Source organism: Podarcis melisellensis (assembly GCF_964234715.1).
Source record: "Podarcis melisellensis genome assembly, chromosome: 3".
In the NCBI taxonomy this organism is placed as follows: domain Eukaryota; kingdom Metazoa; phylum Chordata; class Lepidosauria; order Squamata; family Lacertidae; genus Podarcis; species Podarcis melisellensis.
The window spans coordinates 53,466,183-53,489,823 of NC_138530.1; the positions used below are offsets into that span (position 1 = coordinate 53,466,183).

General features: G+C 43.2%; 1 protein-coding gene and 1 long non-coding RNA gene across 4 annotated transcripts in view; one reads left to right on the forward strand and one right to left on the reverse strand.

The window, feature by feature from the left end:
- TULP4 (TUB like protein 4) overlaps nucleotides 1-14,233 on the reverse strand; it is a 108,882-nt gene extending 94,649 nt beyond the window's left edge. For 2 of the 3 annotated variants that reach the window (XR_014167182.1, XM_081906769.1), the window contains exon 1: nucleotides 14,002-14,233. The gene's annotated coding sequence lies outside the window, so the exon portion shown is untranslated. Of the gene's footprint in view, nucleotides 1-13,672; nucleotides 13,866-14,001 lie in introns of those variants that run through there. The other variant, XM_081906770.1, reaches the window with a different exon arrangement.
- Nucleotides 14,234-23,101: 8,868 nt separating this feature from the next.
- Nucleotides 23,102-23,338, forward strand: LOC309367570. The gene is made up of 2 exons (XR_014167227.1): nucleotides 23,102-23,169; nucleotides 23,200-23,338. It is a non-coding gene; the product is annotated as an uncharacterized lncRNA (long non-coding RNA).
- Nucleotides 23,339-23,641: the final 303 nt, after the last annotated feature.

The following is a 23,641-nucleotide window of genomic DNA, read 5'->3' on the forward strand; positions in this document are numbered from 1 at the left end:
GGGACCGCTTACCAGCGGGAAGGTAAACGGCGTTTCCGTGTGCAGCTCTGGCTCGCCAGAGCAGCGATGTCACACTGGCCATGTGACCCGGAAGTGTCTCCGGACAGCGCTGGCCCCTGGCTTCTTGAGTGAGATGGGCGCACAACCCCAGAGTCTGGCAAGACTGGCCCGTACGGGCAGGGGTACCTTTACCTTTACCTTTTATTGTGTTAGACCACTGACAAGTACCTGCTTTTCTTGCACAAGATATAATACCTCATTAAAAAGGTACCAACTTTTAATTAGTCTGAATAGAATTCTCATGGCATTGCATTTTTGTGGTCACTGCCCTGTCTTTCCTCTATTGGAAAATTCTCCCTTTGTTTTTAATGAAATTCTAATCTGCATAAGTGAGAGCAACCTTTTTTTACTACAGCACACAGGGAATGGAACTCCTGCCATCCAGAGATGTGGTTGGCTCTCTGTTTTGAAAGCTTTAGATGGGCTTTTAAGAGCTTTTCATTCTCCAAGCATTTAATAGTTCATTTTTAACACAATGCTAATCAGGGACACTTTGTTCCTCCTTTGGTCTTGCTGCTGTTAACTAAGCCATGGTTTGCACTAGCCTGTCCCTGACAAACCACAAGTTGTAAACCAGGAAGGTAGAGCAGTACAAACCATGAGTCTGGGTTCAGAGGCCACGCTAAGCTAAGCCAAACCATAGCTTAGCTCACAGCAGCACGACTGGAGGAAGAGCAAAGCAGTCACAATCTCCTCCCCAGAAACCTGCACACTCACACATTCATGCTAAGCCGGGTCAATGCAGATTAGAGTTTTTGCATCCCTGCTTTATGTGGAATTGTTTTCATAAAATCAAAGAGCTGAGTGTAACCTTGGATGTCATCTGGACCAACCTCTGCTTGGCACAGGATCTGTTGTGCAGGATGCATCTACAGCACCTCTGACTGAATTGGCCTCAGCCTGAATACCTCCAGCGACAGAAAACCCACTATACCTCTTGCGGTAGGTAGACTATTCCACTGCCAAACAACTCTCATCATTTTAACCTGCTCTTGGTTTTATAATACAATATTGACCTCAGATATTTTGGGTTTGTTGTATTTATTAGGTTTTATATTTTTGGGGGGAACCTTGCAAGCCCCTTTGATTTATTTATAATGAAGAGCGGCAGCATTTTTGAAGTCTACCAGTTGTAAGTACTGATCTAGAAGTGCTACTTGTTCGGGATTAAATAATACAGAGTACAAGGGTATGCAGCAGATGAGATAAAGGAAACAGTGTGCAGTATTAGGAGCACAGCCACTAAATGGTTTTACCATCCCATCGCTATTCAATGGCCTGCAAGAGGGAGCAGAGGTTTCTTCTGCCTTTCTTTCCGTGTATGCAGAACAGACACCACACTTTGGGAGCTATTATTTGGATTGCAATATGAAAGAGTCCAAGCTTTAGATGCCCTTGACATATAATTGAAATCCTAGCCCAAACAAACAGACACGGTAAGCAGCAGCTGCCTTGTTCTAAGTGAAACCACTTGACGCAAGTAAATTTTTCACACATCACTTTCCTTGACGAAGCCCTCGCTTAACTTCGAAGCGAAAGCAAATTGTATCCCTGTGGCCATGCTTTGTTCAGGTTCAGGAACAGCGACTCACCTGGCCGGCTGTTTTGACTAATAAGCACCTACTGACAACCAAACAGGGAGGTTTATGTAAATTGAAAGAGTTGGTTGTTATAAGAACATAAGAAAAGCCTGCTGGATCTGGTCAATGGCTCATCTAGTCCAGCACCCTGTTCTCACAGTGGCCAACCAGATGCATGTGGGAAACCAGCAAGCAGGATTTGAGCACGTGAATACTCTCCCCTCCTGTGGTTTCCACCAACTGGCATTCAGAAGCATTGCTGGAGGCAGAGCACAGCCATCGAGGCTTGGAGCCATGGATAGCCCTCTCCATCATGAATTTGTCTAATCCCCTTTTAAATCCATCTAGTCAATGACTAATAAATGTGGGCATGTGGGCTGGTAAATGGACTAACATGCAAGCCTGCTTTCTTTTGCATCTTTGTCCGAGAACGCTGGCTTTAGACTATGTCTTTCAATCCAACGAATTTCAGTGCTTCCCATCAAAAGAAAAGCAATTGTACTAAGCATCTTTTAATAAGCTGACCCACAGCTTGAGTGCTCCTACAGAACAACAGTGGCCTGATGCACCTCTAGAGAGGTGATGTACTATGTACTCACCGATTCTGAGAATCTAATGAAATACCAAAAGGGATAGAATGCATTTGTTATTGCTCCGCAGAGAAATATATTTGAATGTAGTTGTACTAGGGGGTTTTTAAAGTAATGTTAACTACAGAGAGAAAAAGCTTGGCACGATGGATATCCTTTAAAAAGTAAGGGGGGGGGGACACTTTAGGCTTGTGGGTTCTTTCTTTCATTTAGCATTCCACCCTTTATCTGTAGATCTCAGGGCAGTTCACAACCTATTTTATTAAAACTAAAAGCCCACCAGCCTGAGTCAGGTGAACAAAACATTGGCTGGGAAAGGCAACACCCTCATAGAATGAAGGAACAGGGTGCTTAGAATTTTTTTCCAGTAACAAGACTGAGCTCCCAGTCCTGGTTTTCCCCTCCCAAGATTTCTTCATCTCAGCCGCCTAATTTAGAAGAGAGGGAAGCCTTTTGCTATTGTCAAGAATCAGAACCCTTCAAATTGCTTCCAATCACCCAGAGATCTACCAGAAGCTCACACCCACTGTAAACACCAATACTACAATTATTCCCTCCCAGTCTTCTCGAAACAATAGCTAAAGGAGCTGTCAGAAAAGGTATGGCCATACACTAAGTGGAAGAATAGAAGCATCCCCAGCCCAGCCCACCCCCACCCTCCTCCTCTTTTCTTCCCAAACTTATACTGCATGCGACACTAATGTCTCACAACAAATGAAACTGATCTGTAGAAAAAGCAACTTGAAAAACAGATAATGCACATGTTTTTTGTAAACTAATAAATCTTTAATAAAAATTATTATTATTATTATTTTAAAAAAGAAAAGTTATGGTGACCTCCCTTCTATAAGATGGGTTTTGAGTTGGACTGGCCTGCAGCAGCAGGGGTCAGGAGCAGAGACTGCACAGTAAGAGCTCTCAAAACAAACTTGCTGGACCCCAAATAAACCCAATACAGTCGTACCTTGGTTTTCAAACAGCTTAGTTCTCGAACGTTTTGGCTCCCGGACGCCACAAACCCAGAAGTGACTGTTCCGATTTGCAAACTATTTTTGGAAGCCGAATGTCCGACGGGGCTTCCGTTGCTTCCAGTTGGCTGCAGGAGCTTCCTGCAACCAATTAGAAGCTGTGCTTCGGTTTTCGAATGTTTTGGAAGTCAAACGGACTTCCAGAACAGATTCCATTCGACTTCCAAGTTACGATTGTATAGGCAATATATTTTACTTTTATGTATTTATTGTTAAATTGCGACCCCACCTTTCCTCCAAGAATCTCAAGATGGCATACATGGTTCTGCATCCTCTCCACTGTTATCCTCACAACAACCCTGGGAGTTAGGCTGGACTGAGAGACTGGGACAACGTCACCCAGTGAGTTTAATAGCTGAGTGAGGATTTGAATGCTGGTCTCCCGGGTCTGAATCCAGTTCTCTAACCACTACAGCTCTCTCACTGCACCTCTCAAGGGGAGATGTGTTTAAAAAAACCAAAAAAACAACAACCAAAAAACCCATGGCTGGCTGCCCATCTGTTCACCCAGTATGAATTAGAAAATATAAAAAGTGAAATGTGTATTTGCAGCCTTCCCAACATCTAAGAGAGAGCTCAGGTGTGTGTGAGCATGCACAGCACTCAGGATCAACGTTTCCCTTTCTTTGCCCGTGCAATTTGTGTGTGTGAACCCCGGAGAGCCCCAAGCCATTTATTCCCCTGAGACCTTGCTCCATCACTACCAGAAGCAGAGAGCTTAGTCTGAATCAGAGTTATATTCTCTAGCAATCGTCAAGAAGTCTCCTTGCAAGGAGAGCTAGACTCATCGGCTCCTGGGAAAAGGGCTCATGTCAAGCAATTGCTCAACCTAGAAAACGCACGGCAAATGTCAAAACACATCATCCTTCGCCTTTCCACCCCCACAAAACAAAAGCATAATCATTCATCTGAACACACATACCAGAAAAACCCACACGCAACTCATTACGGGGTCACCAGCAATTCAGGACTCTCACAGTGGGACACCCACTCTCTCTGTGTGTGTGTGTGTGTGTGTGTGTGTGTGTGTGTGACTATATTAAGCTCAAAATTCAATGATAAACTGGTGCTAATGAGATATTTTAACAGAAGGGCCAGGGAGTGGATTCCAGTGAAATATGGTTCAATTTTAATAAAGACTCTTAAAATAGCTTTGCAGTTTTGAAGCTGGCGGCTCGTCCTCCTACACAACGCATTATCCAAAGGGGTTGCCCATTATTAACTCCAGCAAACTGGAGTACTAACTCTTAAATGCATGTCCTTCTTGTCAACACTGCAGCAGGAGCTGGGTTATTTGGGGGTAAGATTAGCTACTCCCAGGCAGTTTTCTGGACCCCTGAGTTTGTTGCTTCCTCGCCTGTTTCTGTTACTGTTCCTCAGCAACACATAGGGCTGGGAATGTCCCCAGACAGCTCCTGCCAGTCAGTGTAAACCAGGGGTAGCCAATGGGATGCCCTCCAGACACTGTTGGACTACAATTCCCATCAGCCCCAGCCAGCATAACCAATGGTGAAGGATGATGGGAGCTTTAGTCTAACAACATCTGAAGGGCACCAGATTGGCTGTCCCTGGTGTAGGCAATGCCAAGTTAGACAGACCAATGGGTCCGACTCCATAGAAGGCAGCTTCTTATGTTCCTACATAGCTCAGTTGGTTAGAGCATGGTGCTGATAACACCAAGGTCACAGGTTCAATCCCTGTATGGGACAACTGCATATTCCTGCATTGCAGGGGGTTGGACTAGATGATCCTCAGGATCCCTTCCAACTCTACAATTCTATCATTCTACATTGCTTCATGCAGCTTTTTCTGTTATTTCGGTATTGGACTAATGCAGAAAGGTGGAAGCCCACCAGCACAACTAGTGGCCCAGCGAGAAATACATGCGGAAATAGGTAAGGAAAACCCAACTGTTTTCCGGTGACTCGCTTGCTGCCAGTCCTCCTATTTCCTCTCTCTCTCTCTCATATCAAATAATTGAATGACTACTGCAAACTTTAATTGGTTCAATCAGTGGATTAATCAGCTAAAGATTTAAGATCAATTTTAATCAGTGAGGGCAACCTTTAATTGCTAGGGCTGAGAGTTAAAGACACACTTTTTGAGGGTATTTTGATTCTGGTGTGTTACTGTAAGATAGGAAATGAAACAAATATTAAAAGACAAGTCTTTCCTTCAAATTGTGATCAGTAGATTTTGTTTATTAAACAGTAAGTTGTTTCACAGTTCCTTTAGTATCCCAAAAATGGAAATTTGATGTGTTCTAGAGGTGTAGCTTTTGAATTATGGTGCTGGAGGAGACTATTGAGAGTCCCATGGACTGCAAGAAGATCAAACCTCTCCATTCTGAAGGAAATCAGCCCTGAGTGCTCACTGGAAGGACAGATCGTGAAGCTGAGGCTCCGGTACTTTGGCCACCTCATGAGAAGAGAAGACTCCCTGGAAAAGACCCTGATGTTGGGAAAGATGGAGGCCACAAGGAGAAGGGGGCGACAGAGGACAAGATGGTTGGATAGTGTTTCCGAGGTTACCAGCATGAGTTTGACCAAACTGCGGGAGGCAGTGAAGGACAGAGGTGCCTGGCGTTCTCTGGTCCATGGGGTCACGAAGAGTCGGACACGACTAAACGACTAAACAACAACAACAGAGGTGTAGCTCCATCAATTTGTTGCAGCAAAGACTAATACACTGCTTGTGGACCGAAGTGTACTTTGTGAGATGCACAGACTGTGAGATCATTGGCTGGCATATTTTATACAAAACACAGGAGCCAGTTATGGTAAAGTGCAGGAGTGGGGAGCCTCTGGCCTGTGGGCCAATTCTGGCCCACCAGGAGGTCCAAGTTGGCCTGAAAAGCCATTCTCCTCCCCCCAACCATGACCTCCTGAGGGGGCAGAGTTCAGTCCTGCTGGGTGCTGTTTCACCCCTGTGTTCCTTGCAGGGAACATGTTGCTGAAGCAGAGTCCACTCCCCACAAGCACAAGTCACCATGATGCCAGATGACTGGCAGGCGGGTAGCCCCACCCACCCGTCAAAGTTACCTGTGGGGGTGGAGGGAGATGAACATAGGGCCCACAGGGCCAAAAAAGGTTCCCATTGCAGTATAGCAGTTGGACTTATACTGCAGAGGGCCTGGTTCAAACTCCTACTCAGCAACAGAGGGCACTGGGTGACCTTGGGCCTAGCACTGCCTCTAATTATAACCTACCACACAAGGTTGTTGTGAGGTGAAAGGAAGAACAATGTAGGCTGCCTTGACTTCTTGTAAGGAAAATGTTAGTAAGGAGTAAAGACAGAGGCATCAGGCAGGGAGAACATTTCATGAAGCAAGATTATAGGGCCCAGCCCAACAGATAAGTGAAACGCATGATCTTTTTGAGAGGGCAGCTGCTTGCCCCATCAGCCTCCCCCACCCCAACTGCCAATGTACAAGTGGCCACATACCAGGCTGGGCTACACATTCAGCCCACATGAGAAAAGGTCCTACAAGCACACAGCTGTGCATACAGAGAGCACCTCCACATGGGGGGGGGAGTGTCCTCTGGGTTAATCAGAATCTGCCCCCCATGTGGAATTCTACACGCATACATTGGTTCATGTGTGCATATATCCATGTACGCTGAATGTGCACATGGCCAGAAGGAGCATAGCTCTGGGATACGTAACTGGTAGGAGCCAAAGCCAGTCCAAGCTGCCCTATGGACACCTCACACTTTCTTCAGATGCATTTGGGGATATATTTGAACCCCCTCCCTGAAACAGAAGATCAAATCAGAGCAAGCAGCCTATTCCTAATTGGTAATGAATGGGCAATGCAACACAAATAGTGTACACTGGCACCTAAAAAGGTGTTCGCAGTGAGTTAGTCTCATGGGTAATGGCTAAGTATGATCATTTGCAGATTTTACAATAATTCCAGTTTCATGCTGGAGAATCTCTTTGAAACTCTCTTTTTTAGGTATGGCAGCTTTCAAGTCTGCTAGAGAATGCCCAAGGGGATTGAAACATTTCCCCACTATTATCAAAGTGTTGGCATCTTTAATGACTGGTTTGTTTAACTTATTCTCTTTGCACTGAGGCAGTCTGGCTTGTCCCCTTGAAACAGCAAACTGGCAAACTGATGAGCAAGACTGATTATTTATTTATTGTTTGTATTTATTAAAACACCTCTTAAAATTGTTTCTGTGTTATGTGGGAGTACCACTGAGGCAGGAAAAGTCAAGGTCTCAAAGTACTATTGTTTTATTATTTTTTAAGCCTGAGAGATCAACATTGGCCTTGCACCAAAAGGAAAATATGGGTGCCAGGCAACCATCCCTAAAGAGATAATTTTATAGAACAGGTTGGGAAACATCTGGCTATCCAGATGTTGCTGAGCTACAACTCCCATCATACCTGGCCATTCTTACTGCAGGTGATTAGAGTTGTAGTTCAGCAACATCTGGAGGGCAAACTGTTCCCCACGCCTGCCATATATTACCAGTTTAGAAAATGTGGTATAGCTGATGTTGTTGGCTCCTGTGCTTATGCCATAATACATTTGTTAGCCTTTAAGATAGTACCAAACTATTTTGTCTTTGAGATATTGAGTTTTGCATAAAATACATATTTAATACATCAAATTAATGACTGGTCTGTTTAAAAAGGATAATATTCATCAAATAAAAGCTAATTGATCAAGAGCTCTCAGTTTAATAAGACTATCTATGGGTGCCATATATGTTATGTGCCACGGCATTCTCATCTTACTTTTAAATGAAGTTTCTAGCTCTCGGGGCTATCAATAAAAGTTGAAGAGATAATCTGAAATGTAACAAGATCAGACACCCATTCTTAGGATGCTGAATTGCCATAACACAGAGGACAGCTTGCTCAAATGTAGCCACAAAACAGTGCGCTAGGAGAAGTAAACCCAACCTGCACATGCAGCTTTCCTAACTTAGGATTGCTATATGTGACATTATCAAATACTTCAATTCCCAGTATTGACTCTCCCCACCCCTTCAATCCTCTGTGAACACAGCCCTTAAGATCAGTTGCAGAAGAACAAGCTCTCTGTCCTGTTCATAAGCGAGATTAGGTGAGAAACCAATATTGTGGAATGAATGCCCTCTCAGTGGAGACCTGCTGGGCTCCCTCTCTGCCTGTCTTTCAGTGGTTAGGAAGTGCTTTATAAACATTCAACCTAATTCTTAATGCATGATCTGCTATTCAAAGAGTTTTAAACCTATACGCTAGAGACTTGAGTTTTTAATAACTGCTCTCTTCCAAATGTTTTCAACTGTTGTCATTTTTACTGCTTACAGCGGATTTAGTGTTTTAATTTTGTTTATTCTTGCCTTGATGTATTTTTATCCTTTTTACTGTAAGCTACTTTAATTGTTCCTACAGAAAAGCAGGATGTAAATAATAAACAAAAATGAAAAAAAACTAAACTGAAAGGCTTTGTGCAGTGCTTTTATTCCACACTGGACTAAAGGTCTTATTGGAACAGCACTGAAATTTTGAAACTTCTCGGGTTGGTGCCATACCACAGGTCAGAACTGTGGCCTGGAGTAGCAGTCACTGTATCTCAGTTTTGTTGGCACAACAAGCTACTTGGATCAGGCCATTAGAAACCAAAAATGGAAATGAAAAGACAATTTTCAGTTCATTATCTACTCATCGGCAACTCTACTCAGAAGAAGCAAGTCACACTGAGTTCACTGAGCTTATTTCCAGGTTGAACTGGAGCCCATAGGTGGTATTCAAGTAAGTAGCTCTGTCAGCGCAAGGATTTATATTTGTCCCTGGGGAGAATCCTGAGCGCCAGTGAAAGAGACCTGGAGACCATATTTGGTCCACAGCCTTAGGTTTCCCACCTCAGTCTGCACTGACTGGCCACAGTCTTTAGGGTTACAGACAAGGGTCTTTCCCAGTCCTGCTGCGAAATACCAGGGGTTGAACCTCAGACATTCTGTACACGAAGATGCTCTACTACTGAGCTGCAGCTCTTCCCCACCAGGGCAGTGTGATCAAACCACTTAGTCCCAAAGCTGCAAAAGCAAGGACCTTTACACTGCCAATCAATGTATATGGTACTGAATGAGAAAGGCAGTGGTTTGACTCAGTATAACATAGGTTTGTATGTAAGAGATAAATTAAAGTACTGGTGAGGCACACAACACTGCCCTCTTATAGGACTTTACATCCTTTAAACCAGTCTCCCCTGCTCTTGCATCCTCTTGTTTTGGACTACAGCTCTCATTAGTCAACATGGCCAATGCCTAGTGATGACTGATGCCAAGGTTCAATGTATCTGGAGAGTACCAGGTTGAGGAATGATGGTGTAAGTTAAGCAAACTCTGTCTAAATCACAGAGGTCTCTCCACATCCCATAAATATTCTCCATTTCATTTTTAAAACTGCTCAACATACAAGGCTATGTAGAATCACATATAAGAAAGTTAATAGTAACTATTACTCACTCTTCTAGGTGTTTGACAGTTGCCTTCCACAAAAGTTGATTCGTACATACCAATTATTTTCTGAATCACTCAATTGAAAATTGCTCTACACAGCATTTATGAAGTGAAGATTGCCCATCATAACGGTGACAGAGAATAAGTTAAGTTGTAATTTTTTATTTTTTTACTGGACCCATCAATTCTGATATTTTGCGAGATTTCAACCCTTTTCCTGAATAGCAAAACAGATTCATGGCAAAAAAGGGGGGTGGATTTATTACCCAGTCAACTGGTTGGGCTGCCCTGTGAGCAGATTATGGTGTTGGCCACATGAAGTTCACTTCAATTTGCATCGCTGTGAGCTTGCTCTACATTTGCAATAAGTCACTAATTTAATATGGCAAGCCCAGAAGGATGTGCTACCACTGGGGCAATTTAACAGCTTCCATGGAACTACTTGCTAACACAAACTGGCCCTTCATTTGGCAAATCAGAGGCTGCTATGCCTTGCTTGAAGAAAACGAACAGGAATCGGCTCTCGGTGAGCTCTTCACAAACAATGCAAGGGGCCACAGCATGTGGTAGGAGACCTGCTTTGCATGAAGAAGGTCTCAGGTTCAATCCCAAGCTTCTCAGATAAGGCTGGGAGAGACCCATGTCTGAAGCAGCAGCTGCTAGTCAATGCAGGGCATACAGTACAGTTGTACCTTGGAAGTCAAACAGAATCCGTTCTGGAAGTTCGTTCAACTTCCGAAACATTCGGAAACCAAGGCACGACTTCCAGTTGGTTTCCAATTGCGCAGGCGCGCTGGAAACAATAGCGGAAGCTACACCGGACATTTGGCTTCCAAAAAAAGTTCAAAAACCGGAACACTCACTTCCAGTTTTCAATCGTTTGGGAGCCAGAACGTTTGACTGCCAAGGTGTTCGGGAGCCAAGGTACAACTGTACTGAGCTAGAGGGACCAATGGTATGACTCAGTATAAGTCAGGCTCCTTTGCTCCTAACATAGCAACTTTTGAACTAGGCATTTCCCTATTTCCTCTGCGATAGAGCAGGGGGAGCCAATATGGTGCCCTCCAGTTGTTCTTGGACTACAATTCCCACCAGCCCCAGACAGAGGTGATGAGAGTCGTAGTCCAACCACAGCTGGAGGGCAATACGTCAGATCAAGAGGAATTCATGTGAGAAGAACATTAACTGGAATGTCAGATCACAGTGACTATCGCCTCACCCTTGTACAATGGTACTAGCTTGCACCATATGTAATATGAAATTCATAGTCTCGTGAGACTCTGGCAACCATGCATAGAACTGCCCACTCCATATAGGGTAAGGGGGAAGAAAGGTGAGGAGAACTGTGGCTGACACAGGCAGGCAAAATAAAATAAAATAATACACTGGATACAATCATAGCATGCCATGGACTTAAACCAGGAACACTGTGTTGTGAGGCTGGGACACATCCTACAGAACTACTAAGGACTGTGTGTGTTTAGGCCTCAGATACCTCCTCTTGTGTGGGAGAATAGAGTTGTGCAACATCAGCTTCTGCAGTTGGTGGGCAGGATGATTCCTCTCCACTGGCCACGTCTGCTTCTACATACCAGAAGCCTTGCTTTCTGCCTTTGCCTATTCAGAAGGGTAGTATGTCCTGCCTGCTACACTTCAAGTTCCACTTTCCCCAACTCCACCCACTAATCTCAGCGCACTGACCTGGAAAATATGCCCTCTAGGATTGCAATATTGCCACCCACAACCCACCTTGTCCCAACAGCACATTCATTGTCTTCTACCTAATCCTTTACAGCACAGAAGTTCTCTGTCCCACGTTGTTGTGGCCACACAGTCACCCTCTTATGATTTTACTTGGGACATTATGCTTAGGGCGCGATGCAGTAAATATTCCCGCAATTCCCTCTTTCTCTATCTTTCTAGATTGGCGTTTCCCAAAGTTGGGTCTCTAATTGTTGGACTACAACTCCCATCATCCCTAGCTAGCAGGACCAGTGGTCAGGGATGATGGGAACTGTAGTCCAAAAACACCCTGATCTACATCAATAATAATGCAGTCATTATTATTACTACTATAATACTAATATATTTAGATAGCACATTTCCTAGCTCAGTGAACAACAGCCCTGCATCATACTCCAGTATTATTATCCTCATAACACAGACAGCACACTGAGCCTGAAGTGTAGCTTAGTTGTCTGCTAAGTTCATAGCAGAGGTGAGATGTGAACTGGGACTGTCCTAGCCCACAGATGATTCTTAATCCATATGCTATTCTAGTTCTCAGCTAGAGTTTATGCAAAACTATGATGAATAAACCAAATCTTATTTTTAAAATTATTTTTATTTAAAGAAAAGATCAATATAAATGAAATATTAGTAAAACTATAAAAACTCTAGGAACCTCATCAGAAGAATCGTGAACATGAAATAATTTTCAGAGCTTGCAACCATACTATGCTAAATGATGATAGGGCTACTTTTCTTATTTTGATACCATCCATTTAAATCTGATTAAGTGGGAGGGATGGGGGAGAATGAGGAGCTTTTAGTTCAGCATCTTCCGCTTCACAAACTTGTCTTGCAAAGGCTGGCATTTAAAACTAATTTTGCCAGTGTCTGGTTTCTGATGTTGCAAACCCCATCAGAATACAAACACCAAAGCCTCTCATTTGAGAGCACAGCATGTGGCTTAAGAAAGGGATGCCTTGGGCAGACAAATTTCAGCATGATAAAATGGACCTGCCAGTGAAACATGCTGCATAATATATAGTTGTATGGCCAACAGTTCTCATCAGATGACCCTTTACATCCTATTGCCTACCTAGTCAAAACTATTCCTGCACGTTGCAAGAATAACTAAACACAGATACATGTACCAGCTATGGGGGGGGGTAACCTGGAAAGTCTATCACCAACTCTCCTTTTTATTTGAAATAAACAAGAATTTGAAAGAAAATGACAGGGCTGGAGATATTGCCCATTAACCTAGAGCTGAGAAAGTTATCACACTGTCTGATTAATTGTAGTAGCAGAGAAAGCTCACAGAATCTTCTTCCCAGGACCTTATTGATTACTTGTTCCCTATCTCCTAAGTTTTTAGGTAAAAGGTTTAGTGATCCCATCTTCAAATTGTGCAGAAATTAGCATCATTTGTAAGAAGTGAAACACGGTAGCAAAAACATCCAGATCAAAACAAGACTTAACCATAAGTTCAGCACTGACTTAACCATAAGTCCAGCACTACAGGTAAATGACATCAGTATTTTTCAGACAACAACTAATGCTGTTTCTCCTCCTTTCTTCTGTCCTTAAAGCTGGCAGCTACTGCCAGGTCCATCTATAGCAATGCTGTATATTCCATCCAGCAAGCTATATTACACAGGAAGGTTCAGAAAATCAAAATTCCTTCAATGGCGTGACACATAGGAAGGAAGCACAGGGAAGGGGTTTGAGAAGAGGAAAGAGGGGTGGTTTTGCTGCAAACCTACACCACAAGCAAAACAAGGGGCTCCATTCCAGTCACTGCCTCCTTTCCTACATAGCCTCCTGGATGGTTGGCTAGTTGGCAGGCAAGACTGTAGACAAAAACAGCGCACCCTGAAGGGGGGGCAAAATCAGGTGGTCCATCAGAACAAAAGAACCACAAACCAGAAACCACCTGGCTCCTTGCATGACACAACAACACACAGCCACCTTCCCACTCACCCACCCACCCACCCGCCACAGCCACCACCCCGACCCCAATCGCCTCCACCCCCACACCTCTGGGCAGCCTGTTTTTTTGCTGCTTTCAGAGGTCCCACGCTCTTCTCCCCCACCCTCTCATTTTAAAATAATAATAATAATAATGAATATAATAGAGGAAATGAAAATGAAGCCACACGAAATCTCTTGCCGAGCGAGAAGCAGCCCTGCTCCATCGCGAGAGGAAAAACAAACAAATAAAATACCTCAACATTCACAAGCAGCCGGAGCATCTGATCTGATATGGAGGGGAGATGGGCAGGATTTTATAGGCACCAACATCAGCCCTGGCGAGGTTCTCCCGCCCATACACAGAGATCCTGCATCCTCCTCCCGCGGGGAAGGGAGAATCATACCGCCAGGAGGGAATGCAATTGGAGGAGGGGGGAGAGAGAAGAAGAAATAAAAGAGAGAGGGGGATCCAGTGTCCACATAGCAGCTAATAGGGTGGGTGGATGCAGTTAAAAGAAAATGGGACACACACACACACACACACACACACACACACACACAGATAGACAGGCCAATTCCTTACCTCCGTCCAGGGCGCAGCAGACTAAACAGGCAGCGCCGGCGGCAGCCACTAGAGCTCGTCCTGTGTGGCTTCCGCCCCGCCAGCCCCGTCTGCCTGCCGTTGCTCCTCCCCAACCAGCCCGGAGTCCAGAGTCTGTCTGTGTCTCTGTCTCTCGGTCCTGCTGCTGCTGCTGCTGGGCCTGACTCCCCTTTCACGTGACGCAGCCACATGACCCAACATGTTACTTGCTTCTCTCTCTTTCTCTCGCCGCCCCCTCCCCACCCGCAACTCCGCCTCGGCCCCCTCCTCCTCCTCTTCTCCGTGCCGGGGTCTCTCGCTCGGTGTCACGCGAGGAGGGCCAAAGGCGAGCCGCGCCTCTGAGCACGTGCAGAGCGCTTTTGCCCCTCCGCGCGGCGGGGCATCGCAGCCGAGCCTGTCCACCCCGCTATACGGGAGCGGAGGCAGTCGCTTGGGGTCAAAGGATGCGGCTTTCAGGCCTCGGCCTGGTGCTGCCTCAATGCGATTCCTTTATTTTCATCGCGAAAGGCAGATTCCGTTATTGTTTTATCATTTGCCACTGCGTTTTTTGAACGTTTGTAATAACATTAATAACTGCATTGCTTAACAATATTCCCGTGATTTAAGACATCGTTCTGGGGTGTTGTGCAACTTCCCCAGGGGATGTGTTTTCTTTGTGGTATATTTATGTACAGATTCTTAGGTGGTTTATAGGCCGTTGGTTTTTTCTGGAGCAACAACTGCAAATTCTGTCTTATTGCTGCTTACAGCGCCAACCTTGATCCAGCATCAATAGCTTTATAACTGTCATATATAATGGGCCTCCCAGGATGGAAAAGGGTGTGTCCTCGCTTTCCTAGTTCCTAATTGCAGCCATTCTGCCTAATCCTCTATAATTCAGAAAAGATGTGTCTGTATTTAGAATGATTGTTCAGAGGCAGTTTTAGGGTAGCACTACCAGTTCAGTTGAAGGGACGCGGGTGGCGCTGTGGGTAAAACTTCAGCGCCTAGGACTTGCCGATCGTCAGGTCGGCGGTTCGAATCCCCGTGGCGGGGTGCGCTCCCACTGCTCGGTCCCAGCGCCTGCCAACCTAGCAGTTCGAAAGCACCCCCGGGTGCAAGTAGATAAATAGGGACCGCTTACTAGCGGGAAGGTAAATGGCGTTTCCGTGTGCTGCGCTGGCTCGCCAGATGCAGCTTGTCACGCTGGCCACATGATCCGGAAGTGTCTTTGGACAGCGCTGGCTCCCGGCCTCTAGAGTGAGATGAGCACACAACCCTAGAGTCTGGCAAGACTGGCCCGTACGGGCAGGGGTACCTTTACCTTTACTTACCAGTTCAGTTGCACTGGGCTCTGGCACTGCAAGGGTCGCTGAAACAATAATGTAGAATGGGCAGGCCAAATTTTAGCATTGCACAGGGCACCACAGAAATTTGAGACCCCCAAGTCTGCCGCTGGATTTATAAATCATTTAATCAATGTAGTATACATAATAAAATTTTAAAAACAATAAAATAAAATAAAAACTTAAAAGAAATGTAAGGTAAAGGTACCCCTGCCCGTACGGGCCAGTCGTGTCTGACTCTAGGGTTGTGCGCACATCTCACTTAAGAGGCTGGGGGCCAGCGCTGTCTGGAGACACTTCCGGGTCACGTGGCCAGCGTGACGAAGCTACTCTGGCGAGCCAGCACCAGCGCAGCACACGGAAACACCGTTTACCTTCCCGCTATAAAGCGGTACCTATTTATCTATACTTGCACTTAGGGGTGCTTTCGAACTGCTAGGTGGGCAGGAGCTGGGACCGAAAGACGGGAGCTCACCCCGGCACGGGGATTCGAACTGCCAACCATGCGATCGGCAAGCCCTAGGTGCTGAGGTTTTACCCACAGCGCCACCCGCGTCCCAACGTTGTTATTACTAGCACCCTCATAACTTGCATTGCTCTGGAATTCTAATAAAACAAAAAATCAGTGCAGTTTTGAAAGTTTGGGTCCGCCTTCTTGATTCAAAATGGCAGGCAGTTGCATCCTCACAGATGAAAATCCACTCCTTGATCTCAATAACCATGCACATTTAGGTTACATCTTATGAGGTGTCCAAACACAGAGCGAACACACCACTGCAAAATGATGACGATTTAAATTTCTTACTTGCACTTCACCATAAGGTCCCAAGGCAGCTTACCGTGGTTTGTCAATGCAATATTAAAAAAACAATTTAAAACAAAGTACAGCCAGGAATAGGGTGGGTCCTTAATAATATACCGTATCTCTAAAGGCCAGGGTGAAGAGGTGCATCTTCAGCATTCGATGCATAATAAATTCAGACACACCTCTCTGGAAATAGATTATATGTTTAGGTAGGCTTGCTGAAATAATAAAAAATGGAATTTACTAGAATGCATATAGCTTCTGTTCCAGCTAATTTAACTTTGAAGGAGAATTTCACTTTAAAATGACAAGTAAGAAATAACATGATGGGGACATTTTAATAATCGCTCAAATGTTGTCGACATGGGAAATAGACAAACTATTATCCTTTGAAGTTATGAGGCAGAAAGTCGCAAGTGCCCTGTTGATGAATAAACTATTAATTCAAAGAAGATTCAGATACAGGTTTAAAACTGGTATGAGCTGTGGATAAAACAAGTAGGAGTACGGGCACAGGTTCACAGACAAAGGTGCGATGGAAACCCACCTCACTCCCTGAAAATAAGGAATGGTGTTTTTATTTGTATAGACATGTTATAGTTTGTATTATATTGAAAGTCTGGAGTGTATTACTGGTGTCTGCACCCCCGCCCCCTCTACTTTGATATTTTAATACCTGTTTTCTGTGATTATTTTGTTGTATGCTTGATTTAGCATTTTAATAAAATAAAATAACCTGGTATGAGCACTGGAGTTAGAGAGGGTGTCTCTGGAGTGGAATGGATTTCTGAGCAATAGTTACACTGAAATTTAAATCAAAAGAAGAGCTGAGCTAGATCAGGCCAAAGACTCATCTAGTCCAGTATCCTGTTCTCTTCAAGGCAAACAAGATGCCTATAGGGAGCCCACGAGCAGGGCCTGAATACAGCAGCATCACTCTTATAATAATAATTAAAATTTTATGCCACCTTTGCACACACAAAAATCATGCACAAAGCAACTTACAACAAAAAGAGCAGCAGTACGTCTCAAAAACGACAATCACAAAAAAATTCATACTAATAAAACAGCACTATAATAGCATATAAAACATCATACAAAGAACATTTCAATGCTACAAATATAATAGCATAACAGCAGAAACAACAAGAGAGCTTGAGAGTTTCACCTTCGTTCCTTGAAACCCCTCCCATGGAGAAATCCAAACCGCCCCTCCCATGATGCTGCTCGCAGCCCCTTTCCTACAGTGGCATATTACAAGGCTTCCGAAAGGAGGGGTTTGGGATAGCTGGAAAGACCCTTCCCATGGTGTTGCTCGCAATCATTCCTTGCTAGTATTTCCTAGCAACCGGCATTCAGAAGGATACAGCTTCTGACAGTGGTGGTAGAACATAGCCAACGTGACTAGTAGCCACTGGTAGTCTTATGCTCCTTAATCTACTGAAAAAGTCTTAGTCATTGTTCTAGGTACAGTACTTGTTTTTGCTTTTTCAGGATATTGCTTGACATATTGCAAAATCCTGTAAAATTGGTTTCAGCAAAGTCATGGTGGGATCTTTGCAGCAATAAGCAATGACAGCCTGGAGGAGATGTTGCATGTTGTAAGTTGTCTTCTGTTAAAAAACACACACACTTAGCTCTCCTAACTCGTAGCATACATAATCCAGCACTGCAACTTTGTTGGATTGAACGACAATAAGCATATTTGAGTTTTGCCTTGATTGTATTATAATTCTTGCATAAACACCATCCCAGATAAAATCTGTTAGAGGGCAAAACTAGATTTCTCTTGGTTGCGGAATGAGTGTGGCATATTCATCATGGATCCTGTTTCCATCTCTCCTGTCCTACTTGCCTAGCAGTATCCCACTAGTTTGATTATATTTTATGCTATTGGATTTTTCAGAGTCTTGGTATAAAACCTCACTAGCATACAGTGGTATCATGTTACCACATCTGTTGACTGTTGAATCCCAAGATCACCTTTTCTAATAACAGGAGAGTGATTTCCCTGACAAAAACAGTAACGTCAATACCATTCACAAATCCAGAAGAAATTGCAAATTTCAGAACAAATCATGTCTGTGGCACAGAATATCTACCATATTTTTTAATGGGAGTGATTTGTGAGTGCCCTTCTGTGAAAGTAACAAGTATTATCAGAAGCAGCTGTGAGTTGGTGTCAATCTAACAGTTGTTAACTGATCTGTTAAATGAAAGGAAGTGGGCTGTCCCTCAGTGAACATTTTTAAGGAGAGGCTGTAGTTCTGTAGTTCCTTCACTGAGCAAAGCTTGGACCAGAAAGCCCAAAAGGTACCCTCCAACTCTATGATTTTATATAAGATATAATCATTTTGGATGGTATCAAATGCTACTCCTATTCAGAATTAGGCCAATGAAATTAATAGACATGCATGACTTAACTTAGGGTTATTCATTTCAGTGGGAGGAGTTCAATACTGTATAGCGCTATGGCAATCGTTCTGTCAGCGCAAAAAAATTCAGGTTGCCAGACAGAACGATCCCCATCTCCTTCCATGCTTTTCTCAGGGTTCGCTTCACACAGCCAATTGCAGAAGGTGCATGCATAGAAGTGGGGGAAATCCCATTGCTCTAGCAGAAGTCCTTGCATAGGTTTCCACAAGAATGACGCATTAGTTGAATCCTGCACACGGAATCTACTGAGTACAACTCCATCTCTCCACAGTCTACTTGACACAAGAAATAGGAGCCCTATTCACTTGTTCCTCCTGTGTGTAGGAACCAGGGTTTTTTCAGCCGGAACTCAGTTCTGGCACCTCAGGTGGCCGCCATTGCCATTATAAGAGAACAAGGGTGAGTTCATGGTGAGTTCCGACACCTCTTTTTCTAGAAAAATAGTACTTGTAGGAACCAAACAAAAGAGGTGAGCAGGATCTCATCTGTCTAGCCCGGCTGCTCCCAATATTACCATGGCCAACTGTCTGTGCTGAAAGAAAAGGAGATGCACAAACACTTGTACACACATAGATTCTCCACATGTTTGGAAATCTCAATCGTGCAGAGTTCTTGAACTTGTGGAAAGCCTGAGCATGCATCTAGCAGTACAGATATAGGATCACCTTTCAAACATTGTGCAAACAACTTTAGTTGTTAAAGACATTACTCTCGTCCATGCACACCTTTGATCTATCATGCTTGTTAAAGCCCAAGCTTAAAAATGGGACACATGCAAACACTAGCCATGACAAATGATGTCAGCCACAAGTGGAAGTGTTTTGAGTCCTGAGAAATCTGGAAAGGCTACTCTTCAGCTTTCTACTCACTTCTTGTAATACCTGATTATCCGGATTAATGATTGCTGAGCTGAACATCCTGCCTCACCGAATTAGTTTCCTCTCATTTGTGTTATAAGCATAAAAATCAGCATAATACAGAACACGCACAATAGCAGTCTGTTCTTTCTTTTAAGATATATCTCACAGACCCATGATATCTAGAGTGAATTGGGATAGCCCTTTGCAGTTGCTCAGTTCAAGTTGTTACATCTGGATAATTATGCTGTAAACTGCCCTGTGATCTTTGGATGAAGGGCTGTATATAAACTTAATGAATAATAAAATAAAATAATAATTGTCTGAAATCAGCAAATTAAAATTTTGTATTACACCATTTAGCTCCACAATGGAGCTTCCAAATTAGCTAACTTTAATAAAGAACAAACACAAACAGAAAAAAGTGAAAAAGTAGAGAGCAACCACCAACAGCAAATACTGAAACCAACAAGCATCTAAATAAGAAATATTTTTATTGACACTGGAATGTGCCAACTACACATTATAAATCAAGAGGGAATAGCTAGAATTCTCATAGGGAACATTTCATAGTCCACATCTGATGTCATATTATGTCCAATGTGGAGTAGATGGGCTGGATTTGAGGACTTTTGGTGCTAAATTGATGTTAAATATATATGCATTTGGGGGGACAAAAATTCAGGCCTTTTCACCAAAATTTGAACAATGATACATACAGACCACCCCAAACACTGAAGATATACCCCCAAACTAGAAAAATGTCCCAGGTTATAGTCATCAAATCTCTGATTCAAAATTCAATGTCTGTCCAGTGACATGAATATTTGAAAGTGGAGACTTGTTTCCCCAACATTAGTTTCTGCTTTTAAAATAGTCCAGAAATGTACCTCATCATAGCTGAGAGGAGGCCTTCTTGATGCTCCACTGCTAGGTGAGATTTCTTACGTGGTGACATGGGAGGCCTTCTCAGTGGTGACACCCCATTTGTGGAATGGTCTCCCTCTTGGGATATGACTGCTGCCATCTCTTCTTTTGGTTTTGTTCCCAGCAAAGTGAACATACATTTATTTGCTCAGGCATTTGTGAAGTATTACTATCCAGACTGTGTTAAGATATAGTTATTTCTGTGGTAGCTCTCGGTATTGATTTGTTAACTGCTCTTGTTTTATGGTATCATTAAGGTTTTTAAATGTTTTATTGTGCCCTAACCATAGATCATTTATGATTAAGGGTGGGCTAGAAATAATAAAAGAAACAAAAGAATACCTTTTCTTCTTACCACCTGATGACATACTTGGGTGGAAATGCTATGCCACTTATCTGGGAACAAACCCCATTGAACTAAATGCTAATTAACTTCAGAGTAAACTTGCACAGGATTGCTCTGTTAGTGTTGCCTACTTTTATTACTGCCTTTTTTATATCATACTTTTCAGAGACATTGTTTCTTCCTTTACATCTGTATCAGCCTAGCACTATTGGCTGTGATCTAAATATGAGCCATTGGCCCTTAATACAATATTGAAATAGCAATAGCAATGTTATAGTGCCACAAATATCGGCCTACCTTCAGTGCCTCTCACTGTTAATATTAATATAAATTACACCCAAGCCTCCCAGAAAATTGCAGTAGTCACTAAGTGAAAAACTTTAAATGTTTCATGCTATATGGAGTTTTCACCAAAGTGTTTTTCATCTCAAAGTGAGGCATCATGATGCAAGCTTGCTGCAATGGAGATAATACTCGGACAACAAACAATTAAAAAACGTATTTGTGAGGGTAGGGAACAAGAAAATCTGTTGAATATCAATACCTACAAATAAACAGTGGCTTTCTGTAAACCAAATAGAACTGTACTACCAGAAACCCAAATGGAATTTACTGTTTCTGACTTATTTTTTGCCAGCAGGGGGAGACTTGCCTCCCTCGTAAGATGAGGGAGTTCCAGCTGCTCACCTCAATTTCCTTTGCTCAAGGTCCTTGGGAAAATCGGTTGCCTGGCAACTTCCAGCAGGGCAAGACTTCCCTCCATCATGGGCTGAGTTCTAGCTACTTGACCTATTCCCATGCCTCAGAGTTCTGATAATCAAAGGGAAACACCAGGGAAGACCAAGGAGGGCAGGTAACGTTGCTTGGATAATCACGGCACCATATGAGGACACCATGTTACTTATACAAAAAGCAAAAAAAGAAGCTATGTTTGCCTATAAGATAAATTCCAAAGGCCTATCAAAAGGTCACAAAATAGTGTGCAAGCCTTTTGGTTCTCCAGCTTTTGTTATGTTGTCATTATGTATATTTTTCATGTTGAAAGCTGCCTTGAGCATGGCTTGAACTATGGAAAGGCAGCATACAAATAAAATTATGTATGTATGCATGTATGTGCTGTTTTATCAAGTTCAGTGGTGAACAAAGCATGGTGGTGAAGCCATCTGTCTGCATGTGGGAGGATGAGAGGACGTAGCAGCCATTCAAACAAGGCTCTATTGGGTGTTGTGCAGGTTTCAGGTTATACCAGTCTATCGGAAATTTAAAAACAGAATGGTCAATTCCCCATGTCTGGAAATACAAAAATAGCTGTTATCCTGCTATGTCTATTTATGTTTCTGATGCTACACTTGAGTGGGATTGTATTGTGCAAGTCCTTTGCAAGCTGCTTTGAGCGCCTCTCAGGGTCTCAGCAGGATGTAACTTCTCTGAATAAACACATTTCTTCCCATCTTCCTTTTATATAATAGATTAAAATCAAGCACCCTTCCACTATGATATCACTCATAATCAATACACACATATTGATTAGTGTAATTCCTGACTTTAAAGGCACTTATTTTGTTTTATTAAGTCTCACCTTGCCTACAAAGGGCTCAGAGCAGCTTATATATAATTCCCAACAGGCTCTCACCTGGACAGCTTCCAAGGATACAGATTCATCAGAAATGCATCACTGCATGTGCCAGCAGACCATTCTCTGAGCTGACAATGGAACATGCTCTTTTGGATATGATTAGTCTAGGAAGCATAATAAAAGAAATATGTGTCTCGGGTGACTTTCTACGTTCTTGTGTTGACTCTTTGTTCACTGCTCTTTTTTTTTTTTAAAAAAAAAGATGGGTCATGCAGATGACTTATTTGCCAAAGGTAAACAATTTCCGTGGAAAACCTGCTCTTGCCCTATTTCTGTTTGCATGCACCTCTGGAAGAGGTGCACAAGTGTCTTCAGAGAATAGCATTACAGAAGCCAGCTGAATGGGAGGGACTGGAAAGAGATCTAGAACAGCGATGACCAGCTGCTTCGTTCTAATTTGTGGGATGCTTTTTTGACCAAGGGGCTCAGAGTATGAGTATCACATATGCACTTTATAAACCGAACGTATATAAAGCAGGGAGGTGAGAGAGAGAGAGCACAAAAGGAAACTAACAGGGGAGGGGAGAAGGAAAACAGCATGAAAGCAGAGCCAAGTAGTGGGATCATGGATGCTGCTTCCTTGCATGTAGTCCCGAAAGCTGGACAAATAATCTCATAGGCCAGCTGCTGCCTTCAAGCTGCTTGTGGGTCATTCTTGCCCTAGACAATTCCCTTGCACTGTGTCAGGATTCTCTTTCAATGTGCATGAGAAGCCAAAATTATTAAACTGGGAAAACAAGAGTAATAAAACCCCATTTTAATTGCTTAAGCATGTTACCAGTGCTTGAAAAAGTGACAACTCCTTCCTTTTTCCTTAAGTAAATTAAATAATTTACTTATTTCATAAGTAATGAACTAACTGAAAGAAACCATGCATTTGTTTAAAATAAAATACATCTCAGATTTCTCACTCTCCTTTTATAAGGAAAGCAACAGACTGGAGGGCAAGGGAAGCAGCCATGCCATTCTTTCAATTTGTTTTGGATTTTTTAAAAAAACAAATTGTTGTAAAACCTGGTAAGCTCGCCTTACTGGTATATTTTCTCATTGATAAGGCTTTTAGACCAGCAAGTGTGTTTGATTTAAATAAGAATCTTAATAGATTATTGGTGCTATATCAAGCATATGAGAAGAAATGGCTTGCTCTTTTCCCTAAAATTCACATTCTGATTTCTCCCATCCATGCACAGCAACAAGCTGAAGCTTAGAAATACAAAAAAAAATTGTGAAAGGAAGAGAGGAAAGCCTCTTGACACAATAAGGGATTGATATGGCCCACTAGGTAGGGCA